Below are 14,096 nucleotides of genomic sequence, written 5' to 3' on the forward strand. Positions count from 1 at the left end.
GGCCATGAGATCTGTATTTTGAGAAGAGAGAGATGAGAAAATTATGAAGCTATTAATAGATGAATAGAAAGATATATGATATCTTTTAGCTTATAATGTCGGCCAGATTGATTTACATTTATTAATTAATTAATTAATTTTTTTTAATTATTTAATAAATTTTATTTAAGAGATTGTTTAATATTAATATTATGATTTAAATTCTAGGTTTTAATGATTGAAATCTGAACGTATTTGTTTGATATATATATTACATAATTTTATATGTTAATCTATATATTTGAATTATATTATTTAATTTAATTGTATATCATTTATTTATTTGTTATTTATATTTATTTTTTTATTTTTTTACTCATTTAATTACTTATTATTCATTTACTTACCTTTTCTTTTCTTTTTTATATTAACATTATTATTATTATTATTATTTACTTATTTATTTATTTTTAATTTATTTATTTTGTTTTTATTTATTTATTTTAATTAATTAATTTATTATTATTATTATTATTATTATTATTATTATTATATATATATATATATATTTTTTTTACAATTTAAACATTATTCTTATTATTAGTTATTTGTCAATTAGCTTATTATTGTTATACATATTATTATTATTAATAATATCATCATTATTATTATCATTATTATTATTATTATTATTATTTATGATTATTAATATTATTATTATTATAAAGATATTATATTTATATTTTTTATTATTTTTTTGTTATTTAAATTATGTGATCTGTTATATAAATGAGTTATTTGTTATGAAATAGATTGAATTGAAGAAATTATTATTTGTATTTATTTATTTAATTAATTATTTATATTTTGATTTGTCAAATGTTGTCAAAAGGGAGTATTAGATTAATTTAAAGTTTTTTTCCTTTTTATTTAATAAGGGTTTCTAGGTACTACTTAATTTAAGACCGTCATCCCTATTCATGTTATTCTTATTATTAGTTATTTATCAATTAGATTATTATTGTTATACATATTGTTAATAATATCATTATTATTATTATTACTATTATAATTAATATTGTAATTATTATTATTCTTATTATAATTATTATTCTTATTCTTTATGATTATTAATATTATTATTATAAAGATATTATCTGTTTATTTTTTGTTATTTAAATTATGAGATAGGTTATATAAATGAGTTATATGTTATGAAATAGTTTGAATTGAAGAAATTATTATTTTGTATTTATTTATTTAATTAATTATTTATATTTTGATTTGTCAAATTAATTTAATGTTTTTTCATTTTATTTAATAAGGGTTTCCAGGTACTACTTAATTTAAGACCGTCATCCCTATTCATGTTATTGGAGGATTTCTCAATTTCAATTGCCTCTTTTACTCTTCTTTTTAAATAGTGGTCTTCCTTATGGATTAATTTAGCTTGTTCCATACATATATAGTGTAAAGAGAAACATGTGTGCTCTGCTAGACCTGATTTTTCCGACCTATTTCTAGTAATATCATTAATGTGTTCTTTTAATCTTATTCCAAAGGATCTCCCTATTTCACCTATATAAACTTTACCGCAAGAACAGGGAATCGAGTATACTCCTTTGTGATTTTTTGGGTCTATTAAGTCTTTAGCAGACTCAAGCATGTTTTTTAGGGTGTTAGGGGGCGTGAAAGCAACCATAATGTTGTGCTTAGCAGGAACTCTGGCAATTTTATCTGTGGTTCCTTTAATATAGGGTAAGGAGATTCTAGGGTTTTCAAGAGATTTTCTTTTTTGTTTATTGGTTATGGAATCTTTAATTATTTTATGTATAGTGTGATTTTGATAGCCATTATTTACAAAGACCTCATGGAGATGGTTAAGTTCTTCTTCTAAATGTTCAGGGCCAGAGACTCTGGAGGCTCTGGTGGCTAGAGTTTTGATGACACCAACGTTTTGCTTCGGGTGGTGGTGGGAGTTTGAATGAAGATACCTGTCAGTGTGTGTCTGCTTTCTGAAGACCTGGTGGCTTAGCTTGCCATTTTTCTTGGTAAGGAGGACATCTAAGAAGGGGAGTTGGTTGTCTTTTTCAATTTCAATAGTGAATTTTATGTGTTTAGAGAGGCTATTTATATGAGATAAAAATTCCTTCAGTTTGTCCAAACCATGGCTCCATTTAGCAAAAATGTCATCTACATATCGTTTCCATTCTTCAGGGGTAAAGGGGAAAGACCTAAGGGCCATTTGCTCAAAGTGTTCCATGTATAGATTGGCAATCAATGGTGATAATGGAGAACCCATTGCAATGCCATGAGTTTGCTCATAGATTTTTCCCTTAAAACTGAAGTATGAAGACTTAAGGCAAATGCTTATTAGTTCCACCATTTCAAGGTCTGTAATTTTCTTCAATACTTCTAAAGCTTCATCCACAGGGATCATAGTGTAGAGAGACACTACGTCAAAGCTAACCATTAGGTCATTGTCATTAAATTCTAGGTTTTTGATCCATTCTATGAAGGAAGCGAAATCTTTGATGTAAGAGGGAGTGTTACAGGATAAAGGTCTAAGTTTGTTCACAAGATATTTAGCTAACCAATAAGTGGGAGATCCTATAGTGTTTACTATAGGTCTTAATGGAACATCCGTTTTATGGATTTTAGGCACTCCATAAATTCTAGGGATAATGGCATTACTAGGGATTAATCTGTTCTTAATGGTGGCATCAAGAGAGGAGCTTTTAATTTTGTTACTTACTTGGCGAAGGATTTGGCTGCTAGGATCTTTGTTCAGAACTCTATAACAGTCACTATTGTTTAAGTGTTCTTCCATTTTATGCTCATAATCTGTCCTATCCACGATAACAATGGAATTTCCTTTGTCGGCTTTTAAGATTATAATGTTTTTGTTATTCTTGATGTTTTTTAGGGCTATGGCTTCTTCTTTGGATATGTTGCTGGGGAGAGGTCTAGCATTTCTAAGAATTCTGGAAACATCTTGTCTTATTTCTTCCGCTGTATTTTGGTCATTGTTTTTTATAATGACTTCAATGTTACTTATGATGTCAGTTATAGGAATTTTGGTTGGGGATAATGCAAAATTTAAACATTTTTCAAGAAGCAATTTTAAGTTATCATCTAACACTAGCTGAGAAAGATTAACTACTATTGATTTTTTGATAAGGTTGTTAAGCGAATTCGTGGAGTTCTTGATATGACCGCAGGCAGCTGCATGAGAAGCATCGCTATTTTGCTGTGTTGAGCTATTTGAATGGGCGCTGGAATTATTATAAGTAGCTACATCTTTAGCTGTCCCAAGAGACTCCAGCAAGTCTTTGTTAGGCGCATGCTTAAACTCTTGCTGCGTGGAGACAAGCTTTTGAACATTCTGCGCAGGATTGAAGCTTTTGAACATTCTTTGGAAAGTTTATCTTTCCAAAGAAATATCTTGAGGCTTTCTTGTCCTTAGGGATGGATGTTATGCAACTGGCTCACAGAGTAGAAGAAAAGATAGATCAGCGACTTAAAAAATAGCCTCTTAGAGGGGGAAACCTCCTCTATATTATACCAATGAACAATTATTGGATGATTCAAATGATAAGACCTCATTGGTATATATATGAGTCTAAGGGATCATAATATAATCAGAGACTACAAAACAATAATAATGTAAGGGCGCAACAATAACAATAGTCGGCTTCTATGGGGAACAACAATAACAACATGGAGAATACATGTACACAACAATAACAATAGGGGGTTACACTAGCAATAACAATAAAGGGAATACACTAGTATTATAGGTACCTACCATGCCCCTCCTTCAAAAAGGTTTTTTTCTCAACACTTGAGTAATTCCAGATGTTTCTATATAAAATTATCATCCTCTCATGTGGAATCTTCAACGGGTAAGTTCTTCCAATTAATGAGTGTTATGAAACCAGCTCAAGAAAAGATAAAAAAGATAGATCAACGCCTTATAATTTAGCCTCTTCGAGGGGGCAACCTCCTTTACATTACATAAATTAACAATTATTGGATGATTCAAATGACAAAACCTCATTTCTATATATAGGAGTATAAGGAGTCACAATATAACCCAACCGACCTAACAATAATAATATAAAGCCACAAAAATAACAATAGAGGGATTCTATGGGGCACAGTAATAACAATATCAGGATAATAGGGGCACAAAAATATTAATAAGGGATGCAACTACAATAGTAATGGGGTAATTACTAGTATTATAGGGACCCAACATGCCCCTCCTTCAAAAAAAGTGTTGTCCTCAACACTTGAGTAGTTCTAAATGCTTCTGTATAAAATTATCATCCTCCCATGTGAAATCTTCAGCGTATAAGTTCTTCCACTTGATAAGATACTCTGAAATTGATCGATTTCGTAGTTGTCGAGTTCTTGTTTCAGTGACTGCTTCCGGTTCCAATATAATTTTTCTTTCCTCGTCAAGTTCTGGCAATATTGTTTGAACTAGGAGCTTTTCGCCTATAACCTTCTTTAAACATGAAACATGGAAAACTGGGTGCAATCGAGAAGCTGCAGGAAGCTCCAATTTATATGCCATAGTACCAGTCTTTTGCAACACCTTGTACGAACCATAATACTTTGGTGATAATTTATTATCCTTCTTAGCTTGCTTGAAGGACATTTGCTTATATGGTTGTAGCCGTAGGAATACCCAATCACCTACATCAAAACTTCTTTCACTGCGATGTTGATATGCTTGTTGTTTCATTATATTTTGTGCCAACACGAGGTTATCCTTTAAGAGTTGGAGGACTTGTTGTTGATGTTCAATGTGATGTTCCACTGCTTGAACCTTAGAATTTTCTCTTAAATATGATGTGATAGATGGTGGTTGATATCCATAAAGTTCCATAAATGGGGTCATTTTTGTTGTTGTATGGAAGGAAGTGTTATACCACCATTCAGCCAGAGGCAACCACTTAACCCATTGTGTCTATTTATCAGATACAAAGCAATGAAGATATCCTTCCAAACATTTGTTTACTATCTCAGTTTGCCCATCAGATTGAGGATGATAAGATGAGCTATGAGCTAACTGAGTACCAAGACAAGAAAATAATTCTGTCAAAAAATTTCCAGTGAAAATGGAATCTCTGTCACTTACAATAATCTTTGGGTTTCCATGTAGCTTTTGAATTGTTTCCATAAATGCAGTAGAAACCATACTAGCTTTAAATGAATGTGATAATGCCAAAAGTGTGCATATTTGGTAAGTCTGTCAACTACCACCATGATGACACTATTTCCCTCAGACTTGGTTAAACCTGTGATAAAATCCATTGAAACCTCCTCCCAACTAGCTTGCAATGGATAAAGGTTGTAATAGACCTAGTGTTTTAATTGTTTCAACTTTATTTTGTTGGCAAACCAAACATTCCGCCACAAATTTTTGAATATCCGATTTAAGGCCATCGCAAAAAAATTCCTTCTTAGCCCTGTGATAAGTTTTTAAAAATCCTGAGTGCCCTCCTAAGGGAGAAGTGTGCAATTCCATAAAAATCTTTTGTTTTAGTTGGGAATTCTTATAGAGGTATAAGCGATCATTGTACCATAAAGAATCATTTTTCCAGATAAATGTATCAGACGTACTGGAATCTTGTTGTAACTTTCGAATAAGTGCCCATACTTCTTCGTCATTTTTCCATTCCCCCTTGCTTCGTTTATCCAATCTGGTTGGATAATAGAAATGGCGCACAACAATGCTTCCACCTCCTCATTCTTTCTTGAGAGTGCATCTGCCACCACATTTTGTTTCCCTTTTTTGTAGATGATTTCAAAGTCATAACCCAACATCTTTGTGACCCACTTTTGTTGCTCTTCAAAGGATAATCTTTGCTCTAAAAAGTATTCAAGGCTATCATGATCCGTTTTTACCTTGAAGTGTTTTCCCATTAGGTAGGGTCGCCATTTCTTAAGTGCATGGAGTATTGCCAACATTTCCTTCTCATAAATAGCTTTGTGTAAAAACTTTCCCTTGATTGGACGACTTTCAAAAGCAATGGTTCTTTCATCTTGCATTAAAACAACACCAATTCCATTTCCTGAAACATCGCATTCCACAATAAAGGTTTTTGTGAAGTCCGGTGTAGCTAAAACCGGTGCTTGGCACATTGCCTCTTTAAGATGTTCGAAGGCCTTTGTTGCTTCTGGAGTCCATGAAAATGCATCTTTCTTCAATAATGTTGTTAGAGGTGCTGCTATTCTCCCATAATTCTTAACAAACTTGCGATAATAGCCTGTCAACCCGAGAAATCCTCGCAGATGCTTTATTGATGTGGGGATTTTCCATTCCTTAATGACTTTAATTTTGCTAGGGTCTACCTTAACTCCTTCATGAGATACATTATGACCTAGATATTCCACCTCTTGTACTCCAAAGAAACATTTGGATCTTTTTGCATATAATTGTTTCTCCTCCAATAGTTGTAGCACCCTGTCAACATGTTCAACATGATCCTTCCAAGACTTGTTGTAGATTAGTATATCATCAAAAAATACTAACACAAATTTTCTAAGGAATGGTTTGAAAATGGAATTCATCAAACCTTGAAATGTTGAAGGTGCATTAGTAAGGCCAAAAGGCATGACCAAAAATTCATAATGACCCTCATGAGTTCTAAATGTTGTATTCGGAATGTCTTCAGTCTTCATTCTGATTTGAGGATATCCTGAACGAAGATCCAACTTGGTGAAGTAAATTGATCCATGCAATTCATCCAGTAATTCATCAATGACGGGAATGGGAAACTTATGTTTAATAGTGAGCTTGTTGAGCTCCCTATAATCCAGACACATGCGCCATGATCCATCCTTCTTGTGCACTAATACTAGTGGAGCAGAGAAAAAAATTTTGACTCAGTTGAATTATACCAACCTCTAGCATTTCTGCAACCATACGTTCAATTTCACTCTTTTGGGAATAGGGATATCTGTACGGCCTGATGTTTGGAGGAACACTTCCTGGAATCAAATGAATAGCATGATCATGATCACGAATAGGTGGGAGACCTTTGGGAGTCTCAAATACCTTGGAATGATTGTCCAAGACTTTTTGGAGATCTGGAGAAATAGATGATTGCAATGTGGAAACATCTAACAAACATAATTGTGCAATTACACCCCTTTGTTCCTTTTTTAGAAGCTTTGTCATACCATTAGAGCTAATTATCTTTCCTGGTTTCCCTGCAATACCCCTTAATTCAACTTCCTTTCCTTCCACGGAAAATTTCATGAAAAGTTCTTGAAAATTGAAAGCTATTGTACCCAAGGATTGTAGACATTGTACTCCTAGTACAACATCAGCAACTCCCATTGGAATGGAAAGCATTAGGCTAGTCAATACATATTCTCCCATCGATAGCTTGATATTATGGCACTTTCCAAAGCAATTTATTGTTCATCCATTTGCAACCATCACTTGACACTTTGGCGCTGGGTATAAGAAGCAATTTAATTCTTTTGCTACCTTACAATGAATAAAATTGTGGGTACTTCCTGAATCAATCAACACTAGTACCTTTTTCTTCTTGATTTGTCATTCTATCTTGATGGTTTGAGGAGTGGTAATTAACACCAATGCATTACAAGATATGGTTGGATTCATTTCTTCATCTAGGCTTTGTTCTTGGAGTATATCCTCTTATTTTGACCTTTCTTGCTCATTTTCTTCTTCCTCTTCACAATCTATGTAGAATAATTTCTTCTCAGCACACTTATGACCTTTAGCGTATTTGCTATCACAACTATAACAAAGCCCTTTTGCTCTTTTTTCTTCCAATTGTTGTGGTGTCAACCTTATAGGTTGTGAAAGACTAGGAACAACCATACTTCCATCTTTATAGTTGTGAGTGGTATGCTTCCTGGTTGCCATAATTTTGCTTTCCACTTTTCTTGCTAACTTGAATGCATTCTCTAATGAATCAGGTTCTCAGAGGCGAACATCATGTTGGATATTATCCTTTAAAGTCTCTATGAACACATCAATCCTATGCTCCTCTGGAATATCTTTTACCCTTATGTTCAATTTTTGAAACTCCTCAATGTGCTCCATTATTGAACCCTTTTGTTTGAGACTTATCAATTGGCTAAAAAAAGTGTTGCTTTTTGTATACTCATAATGTGCTATCAATTCTTCCGTAAAAATTTCCCAAGTGATAATTTGTTTACGAGAGCAAGGCCATTGATACCATACAAACTGATTTGGTTCCAAATATAAAGTTGCAATACGTACCTTTTGTGTGTTTTGCACATTATTGAGATCGAAAAATTGCTCCATTTGTAATATCCATGTTGCGGGATCCTTGCCATCAAACTTCCTCATATCGATTTTTGGAATATGGTGGGTTTTCGATCCCACATTAGAGTCTAAGAAATCATGATTAACATTTATTTGTTTGCATCATGAGTTTCTTTTACTACCTTTTCACCATTGGTAAGTATTTCTTGTAGAACATTTGTCAAATCTGTCTTCAAATCTGCCATGTATGTCTTCAAATTTGTGTTCAAATCTATATTCAAGTTGTCCATCTTAGCTTCCATGCCATTCATCTTAGCTTCCACGCCATTTATCTTAGCTTCTTTTAGCTTTTGTGACAGTGACATTTGTTGCACTTGTTCTTGTAATTTTGATATATCATGTAGCATTTCTTCCTCTTCTTCATGCGTCATGCTAGAGCTTTCAAATTGCTTACTAGGTGTTTGCATTTTCTTTCCTCGGAGCATCAGTTACCGATAATAATGCTCTGCTATGCCCTTTGAATTCCTTCAAAATAATTTTTCAAACCAAGCTTAAGCAAAAATTTAAGAAAATCTACACACATTTTTTCACTTTGTAGGAGCTCGATATTGCCTCTGATGTATCTCTGTACTTTTCGATCATCTAATTCTAAATTTGACTTGCAGTAGCCCTCTGTGTCCTCTTTCCAAAGCCACAACTCTGACCCAAATTGGATTCTCCAAGGAAGAGTTATGCGAAATCTCCCACAGTGACTTGATTATAGACTAGTTCAGTAGAGAGAACTTGTACGACGTGCCACGAGTCACTGTTTCGACCTTTCGATCTGAAAAATTCATACAAGAAACTACATTCTGTCATCTTTCTGTACTTCTTACGAAATTTCAATCCGATCACCAAAGAGAAAGTTATGACGATTTCCCCAAGTCACCTATTTGGAATGTAATTCAGAAGTCTGCAAAAAGACCAACTTCCTCAGATCATATCTCTGCAAATATAGCGCGAAAAGCTCTGAAGTTCGGACCCGAGATTTAGCGCAATTTCTTCTCAAATGGTTTTTTTTTTGCAACTTCTGAAACGTCGCAAAAAATAATAATAATAATAATAGTTAAAATGCCACGATGACCTATTTGGATCAGCGAAACCTAGAATCCAAAGCTTTGATACCAAATGTTATGAAACCAGCTCAAAAAAAGATAGAAAAGATAGATCAACACCTTAGAATTTAGCCTCTTCGAGGGGGCAACCTCCTTTACATTACATAAATGAACAATTCTTGGATGATTCAAATCACAAAACCTCATTTTTATATATAGGAGTATAAGAGTCACAATATAACCCAGCCATCTAACAATAATAATATAAAGCCACAAAAATAACAATAGAGGGATCCTATGGAGCACAGTAATAATAATATGGGGATAATAGGGGCACAACAATGTTAATAAGGGATGCAACTACAATAGTAATGGGGCAATTACTAGTATTATAGGAACCCAACAATGAGATACTCTGAAATTAATCAATTCCACATATGTCGAGTTCTTGTTTCCTTGATTAATTTAGGCTCAGATATAATTTTTCCTTCTTCATCAAGTACTGGAAACATTGTTTGAACTGGGATCTTGTCACTGATAAACTTTTTTAAGCATGAAACATGGGAAACTGGGTGTACTAAGGAAGATGCAGGCAACTCCGATTTGTATGCCATTGTACCAATCTTTTGCAACACCTTGTAGAGACCATAGTATTTGGGTGATAATTTATTATCCTTATTATCTTATTTGAGGGACATTTATTTGTATGGTTGTAGTAGTAAAAATACCGAGTCACCTACATCAAAACTTCTTTCATTGCGATGTTGATCTTCCTATTGTTTCATTCAATTCTGTGCCAGAGTGAGGTTATCCTTTAAGAGTTGGAGAACTAGTTGTTGATGCTCGATGTGATATTCCACTGCTTGAACCTTATAGATGTGATAGATGATATCCATAAAGTGCCATAAATGGGGTCATTTTTGTTACAATATCGAAGGAAGTGTTATACAACCATTCAGCTAAAGGTAACCACTTGAACCATTGTGTTTGTTTATCGAATACAAAGCAACAAAGATATCCTTACAAACATTTGTTCACTATCTCAGTTTGCCCGTCAGATTGAGGATTATTAGATGAACTATGAGGTAATTGAGTAGCAAGACAAGAAAATAATTCTGTCCAAAAATTTCCTGTGAAAATGGGATCTCTTTCACTTCCAATAATATTTGCACTGCCATGTAGCGTTTGAATTGTTTCTACAAATGAAGTAGCAATTATGTTGGCTTTAAAAGGATGAGATAATGCAAAAAAGTGTGCATATGTCTAGGCAAATATTGGTGGCCACCCGCCTATTCCACCTAGACCTCCATTCAGTTTCATTTCTTTCCTTGTTTATTGCAACATTTACTATTTTTAGTAGTTTTTTTAGTGCTGAACATTTGGGGGAGTTTTGACCCCCTAAATAGCATTTTTTTTAGATATGCAATAGGCATGGAGCCTTAGGCTATGGCCTACTATAAATACTCTAGTAATCAGAGAGATATTTCCAACAAGGTATCGTATGCACCAAACAAAGAGAATATGACCAAGTTACGACCTCGAGAAATTGGCTGCCCAACTAACCCCAACGGGACCCATAAACTCTTGGTGTTCCATTTCTTGGGGTTAGTGTTTTTGTTGTTTAGGGTTTTCCCTTATTGTTCAATAATAAATAGGCCCTTGAACCTCATTGTAACACAATTCAGAGGCATGTAGCCACCACATCTCTTCTCAGAGATAAGCTACCATCACCCGAGCTAGTTTATTTCCATTTTATTTGTAACAATATTTCGATATTTGATATTAATGAAATGAAGTGTTATTTCTATTGCATCTTCGTATTTATAGTTATATCTGTAATTTTTTGCGTTCATGTTTAAGTTCATATCAGTGGTATCAGAGCAGTCTTTTCATTCTTTATTTTTCTTTGCATGTCCCCAATGAGGTCGAGATACAAAAAGTTAGGGATCGAACTGGTCAAACCTTTGCAAAACCAACCTCACAAATCCTGACATCCTTCCATGGCGGAAGAGAAGAAAGATGAAGGGGCAGGAGCTCCTTTCAAAATATTGCTCAAATAATCCCTCGAGCAACAGAGGAACGTGATAATGGAAAAATTTCCTAAATCCTTCAACGTCTACCCAAACGCGACGCATATCCTTCCAGAAACCACTCTGGAAGTGCCACACCCTTTAAGGTACGATTTAACTTTGACATCCCCATATTTTAAGGTCAAATAGATGAAAACACCATAGATAAATGATTAAATATGCTAGAAGGATATTTTTCTTTTCATGATTTTTCCAGCTGGGAAACGATTACTTTTTCACTTCTCAAAGTCGCCCCCCACATCAAGCACTGGTTGGTAAACCTATTGTGAGGAGGAGGATGAAATTACACCCTCACTCTTTTCAGTCACACCCACTCTGAATTTATTCCAGGATGCCATTAAGGAGCAGTACTACCCTGCCGGGAACTATGAGGATAAATACATAAAGTGGACCACACTGCGGAAAGGAAGGGGCTAAGACGTGCTAGAGTTTACCAATGTTTCACACACCCTTCGCACAAAGTTAGGTATCAAGGATTTTGGTGAGATTTGGTACACAAGTACTGTGGTTTTCTATACATGTACATCTAGGATGAGATGGAGTTCCTGGACATCTTCTTGCTCAACACGATGTATCAATACGCTGTCAAGATTGAGCAGAAGTTTTAATAGAAGAATCGATACTTTGGAACTATGAATTCGAAGCAAGGGAAAGGTGCCCCCAAATCGCAGAGAAAATGACAAATTCAACGCAGGGAAACCTAGGACAACCCGCCAATGTTGCAAGTAAAGAGGTTACCTCAAAATCAAAATCAAAATCAGCAGCAACAGATAAAAGTAATCTAATAGAAGTTACCTTGGCAACAGGAGAAAAAATATCACCAAAATCAATTCCCGACACCTGGGAATAACCTTTTGCTACCAACTAAGCTTTGTATTTCTCCACCTTTCCTTTTGCATTTGTCTTCTTCTTGAACACCCATTTGCTGCCAATGGGTTTCCTTCAAGCCGGCAACTCCACCAGATCCCAAGCCTCATTTTTGTGCAAAGATTCCACTTCATCAACCATGGCCTCTTTCCAGAGTTTTCCATCTTCTAAATCTGCTACTTCCTTCACAATTCTGGGATCATCATCAGTAATAGATAAAGCAAAATTTCAACAGAAAGCAGATGGACTATACCTTTTTGGTTGCCTTCTTTTTCGAACTAATCTTCTCACGCTCGGAGTTTGTGGCTCTTCATCTTCTGATTCCTCCTCTGTTGTAGAGTCTAATTCTTCTTCCTTTAGTTCAAGCTCTATCTTCTCAGGTTCCTTTGGTTGGACTTCTTGTTTAATATCATCTTTCACCTCTCTAAACACCACATCTCGGTTGTACACAACCTTCCTTGTTACTGGGTTCGAAAGCTTATAACCCTTTAAATCATCCTTATACCCAATAAAGATGCACTTTTCAGATTTACTATCCAACTTGGTTCGTTTCTCTTTTGGAACATGTACATATGCATCACATCCAAATACCCTCAGATGTGAAAAAAAGGGTTTCTTACCAGTCCATGCCTCTTGTGGAGTCTTATCCTCCAACGCTGATGAAGGTAATCTGTTGACCATGTAACATGCTATTTCCACTGCCTCTGCCCAAAATTCATGTCCTAACCTGGCACCACTGAATATGATTCTTGCCCTTTCCATCAACGTCTTGTTCATTCTTTCTGCAACTCCATTTTGCTGAGGTGTATATGGAGTAGTCTTCTGCCGTGATATACCACACTTCTTGCAAAATTCTTCAAATTCCTTACTGCAAATCTCTCCACTGTTATCTGTCCTCAACACCTTTATCTTTTTTCCACCAGAGCCTTAAATTCTTTATACCTGTCAAAGACTTCAAATTTCTTCTTAAGGAAATGTATCCATGTATTCTTTGAGAAGTCGTCTATAAATAATACATAGTACACTGACTTACCTAGAGATGGAACCTTCACAGGTCCAAACACATCACTGTGCACAAGCTCTAAATATCTGTTTCGCGCTCTTTACCACCGAGGGGAAACTCACCCGATTCTACTTCCCATATATACAATTTTTACAGAAATCAAAATATAGAGAGATATTACTCATACCTTATACCATACCTTTACCAGAAAATATTCGAAGGTCTTTCCCTCCAATATGTCCAAGCCTTTGATGCCACAACATGGTCTTCTCTCCAGAGACCACTAGATTTTCTGCTCCACTTTCAGGAACCACAGAACTTTTGCACCCATAAACAACAATGCTACCTTGCAGCTTGTACAAAGTTCCAATCCGAACTCCCCACATCAATACCAGTGCTCCCCGAACCATCTTGCAGGTATCCTTCTCGAACATTGTTTTTACACTTGCATCATCCAACTTGCTTATAGAAATCAGATTTCTAACCAATGCAGGAATATGCAGAACACCTGGAAGTGTTCTAACCCTTCCACCTTGTAACTTCAACTTTACTTTTCTGCGACCAACGATTCTAGCCTTCCTATCATCCCCTAAGAAGACATCACCACCATCATGTTTCCCATACTCGCAGAACCACTCTCTATGGGGAGTGAAGTGAAAAGATGCACCTGAGTCAATCAATCATGCGTCATGATCTACAATGTGTACTTGAAAAAACCAAGTACACATCCCCACCTTTATCTGAGGTGGTTTTCGCCTCTACAGAAGGAGCACCATCAAATC

This window comes from Pinus tabuliformis, chromosome 7 (assembly GCF_031772625.1).
Source record: "Pinus tabuliformis cultivar Carrire ecotype Pingquan chromosome 7, CPIR1, whole genome shotgun sequence".
In the NCBI taxonomy this organism is placed as follows: Eukaryota; Viridiplantae; Streptophyta; class Pinopsida; order Pinales; family Pinaceae; genus Pinus; species Pinus tabuliformis.